This window comes from Triticum urartu, chromosome 7A (assembly GCF_056163025.1).
Source record: "Triticum urartu cultivar PI428250 chromosome 7A, HENAU_Tu73, whole genome shotgun sequence".
In the NCBI taxonomy this organism is placed as follows: domain Eukaryota; kingdom Viridiplantae; phylum Streptophyta; class Magnoliopsida; order Poales; family Poaceae; genus Triticum; species Triticum urartu.
In genome coordinates, this window is record NC_141879.1 from 589,760,624 (window position 1) to 589,764,900 (window position 4,277).

A 4,277-nucleotide genomic window follows, 5' to 3' on the forward strand; every position below is an offset into this window, starting at 1 on the left:
CACTTGTGCTTCAAAGTAGCACCATGATCTTCATGATAGAGAGTCTCTTATATTGTCACTTTCATATACTAGTCGGAATTTTTCATTATAGAACTTGGCTTGTATATTCCAACAATGGGCTTCGACAAATGCCCTAGGTCTTTGTGAGCAAGCAAGTTGGATGCACACCCACTTGGTTTCTTTTGTTGAGCTTTCATACATTTATAGCTCTAGTGCATCCGTTGCATGGCAATCCCTACTCCTCGCATTTACATCAATTGATGGGCATCTCCATAGCCCGTTGATTAGCCGCGTCAATGTGAGACTTTCTCTTTTTTTGTCTTCTCCACACAACTCCCATCATTATATTCTATTCCACCCGTAGTGGTATGTCCATGGCTCACGCTCATGTATTGTGTGAAAGTTGAAAAAAGTTTGAGATTACTAAAGTATGAAACAATTGCTTGGCTTGTCATCGAGTTTGTGCATGATGAGAGCATTTTTGTGTGACGAAAATGAAGCATACCCAAACTATATGATTTTGTAGGGATAAGCTTTCTTTGGCCATGTTATTTTGAGAAGACATAATTGCTTAGTTAGTGTGCTTGAAGTATTATTATTTTTATTTCAACATTAAACTTTCGTCTTGAATCTTTCGGATCTGAACATTCATGCCACAATAAAGAAAATTACATTGAAAATTATGTTATGTAGCATTCCACATCAAAAATTCTGTTTCTATCATTTACCTCCCCGAGGACGAGCAGGAATTAAGCTTGGGGATGCTTGATACGTCTGCAACGTATCTATAATTTTTGTTTGTTCCATGCTATTATATTATCTATTTTGGATGTTTAATGGGCTTTACTATGCACTTTTATATTGTTTTTGGGACTAACCTATTAACTGAAGGCCCAGTGCAAATTGCTGTTTTTTTTGCCTAATTCAGTGTTTCGCAGAAAAGGAATATCAAACGGAACGAAACATTCGCGAGGATCTTTTTTGGAATAGATGAAATCCAGGAGACTTGGAGTGGACGTCAAGGAAGCAGCGAGGAAGCCACGAGGTAGGAGGGCGCGCCCCCACCCTCGTGGGCCCCTCGTAGCTCCACTGACCTACTTCTTTCGCCTATATATATACTCTTATACACTGAAACCATCGGGGAGAGCCACGAAACACCTTTTCAACCGCCGCAACCTTCTGTACCCGTGAGAGCCAAGAAACACCTTTTCCATCACGGAGGGCTGCTACATCAACACCATAGCCTCTCCGATGATGTGTGAGTAGATTACCACAGACCTTCAGGTCCATAGTTATTAGCTAGATGGCTTCTTCTCTCTCTTTGGATCTCAATACAAAGTTCTCCTCGATCTTCTTGGAGATCTATTCGATGTAATTCTTTTTGCGGTGTGTTTGTCGAGATCCGATGAATTGTGGATTTATGATCAAGATTATCTATGAACAATATTTGATTATTCTCTGAATTTTTATATGCATGATTTGATATCTTTGCAAGTCTCTTCGAATTATTGGTTTAGTTTGGCCTACTAGATTGATCTTTCTTGCAATGGGAGAAGTGCTTAGCTTTGGGTTCTATCTTGCGGGCTCGATCCCAGTGACAGAAAGGGAAACGACATGTATGGTATTGTTGCCATCGAGGATAAAAAGATGGGGTTTATATCATATTGCTTGAGTTTATCCCTCTACATCATGTCATCTTGCCTAATGCGTTATTCTATTCTTATGAACTTAATACTCGATATGCATGCTGGATAGCGGTCGATGTGTGGAGTAATAGTAGTAGATGCAGAATCGTTTTTCGGTCTACTTGTCACGGACGTGATGCTTATATTCATGATCATGCCTAGATATTCTCATAACTATGCGCTTTTCTATCAGTTGCTCGATAGTAATTTGTTCACCCACCATAATATTTGCTATCTTGAGAGAAGCCACTAGTGAAACCTATGGCCCCTGGGTCTACTTTACATCATATAAGTTTCCAATCTACAATTCTAGTTTACTATTTATTTTGCAATCTTTACTTTCCAGTCTATACAACAAAAATACCAAAAATATTTATCTTATTATCTTTATTAGATCTCACTTTTGCAGGTGTCCGTGAAGGGATTGACAACCCCTTTATCGCGTTGGTTGCAAGGTTCTTGATTGTTTGTGCAGGTACTAGGCGACTTGCGTGTAGTCTCCTACTGGATTGATACCTTGGTTCTCAAAAACCGAGGGAAATACTTATGCTACTTTGCTGCATCACCCTTTCCTCTTCAAGGGAAAACCAATGCATGCTCAAGAGGTAGTAGAGGGTACATGGACACACTCTCCCCCTCTCCTTGCTATGCATCTCCTAGATAGATCTTGCGTGAGCGTAGGAATTTTTTTGAAATTGCATGCTACGTTTCCCAACAGTGGCATCCGAGCCAGGTCTATGCGTAGATGATATGCATGAGTAGAACACAAAGAGTTGTGGGCGGTGATAGTCATACTGCTTACCACCAACCTCTTATTTTGATTCAGCGGTATTGTTGGATGAAGCGACCCGGACCAACCTTACATGACCACGTTCATGAGACTGGTTCCACCGACAGACATGCAACTAGTTTTTCATAAAGGTGGGTGGCGGATGTCTGTTTCTCCAACTTTAGTTGAATCAAATTTGACTATGACTGGTCCTTGTTGAAGATTAAAACAACAAACTTGATGAAACACCATTGTGATTTTGATGTGTAGGTAAGAACAGTTCTTACTAGAAGCCCGTAGCAGCCACGTAAAACTTGCAACAACAAAGTAGAGGACGTCTAACTTATTTTTGCAGGGCATGTTGTGATTTGATACGGTCAAGACATGATGTGATATATGTTGTTGTATGAGATGATCATGTTTTGTAAAAGTTATCAACAACTGGCAGGAGCCTTATGGTTGTCGCTTTATTGTATGAAATGCAAACGCCATGTAATTGCTTTACTTTATCACTATGCGTTAGCGATAGTTGTAGAAGCAATAGTTGGCGAGACGACCACGCCGCTACAATGGAGATCAAGGTGTCAAGCCGGTGACGATGGAGATCATGACGGTGCTTTGGAGATGGAGATCAAAGGCACAAGATGATGATGGCCATATCATATCACATATTTTGATTGCATGTGATGTTTATGTTTTATGCATCTTATTTTGCTTAGTACGGCAGTAGCATTATAAGATGACCCCTTACAAAAATTTCAAGGTGTAAGTGTTCTCCCTGAGTATGCACCGTTGCGAAAGTTCTTGATGCTGAGACACCACCTGATGATCAGGTGTGATAGGCTCTACGTTCACATACAACGGGTGCAAGACAGTTTTGCACATGTGGAATACTCGGGTTAAACTTGACGAGCCTAGCATGTACAGACATGGCCTCGGAATACTAGAGACCGAAAGGTCGAACATGAATCATATAGTAGATATGATCAACATAGAGATGTTCACCATTGATGACTACTCCATCTCACGTGATGATCGGACATGGTTTAGTTGATCTGGATTACGTGATCATTTATATGACTCAAGGGATGTCTATCTAAGTGGGAGTTCTTAAGTAATATGAGTAATTGAACTTAATTTATCATGAACTTAGTCCTAATAGTATTTGCATATCTATGTTGTTGATCAATAGCTTGTGATGTAGCTCCCTGTTTATTTTTGATATGTTCCTAGAGAAAAATAAGTTGAAAGATGATAGTAGCAATGATTCGGACTGGGTCCGTGATCTGAGGATTATCCTCATTGCTACACAAAAGAATTATGTCCTTGATGCACGGCTAGGTGATGGGCCTATTGTAGGAGCAGATACAGACGTTATGAACGTTTGGCAAGCTCGATATGATGACTACTTGATAGTTTAGTGCGCCATGCTTTACGACTTAGAACCGGGACTTCAAAAACGTTTTGAATGCCGCGGAGCATATAAAATGTTCCAAGAGCTGAATTTGGTATTTCAGACTCATGCCCGAGTCGAGAGGTATGAGACCTCTGACAAGTACTTTGCCTACATGATGGAGGAGAATAGCTCAACCAGTGAGCATGTGCTCAGAATGTCTGAGTACTACAATCGCTTGATTCAAGTGGGAGTTAATCTTCCAGATAAGATAGTGATTGATAGAGTTCTCTAGTCACTATCACCAAGTTACTGGAACTTCGTGATGACGGAAACGATTCCCGAGCTCTTCACAATGGTAAAATTGGCAAAGGTAGAAATCAAGAAAGAGCATCAAGTGTTGATGGTTAACAAGATCACTAGTTTCAAG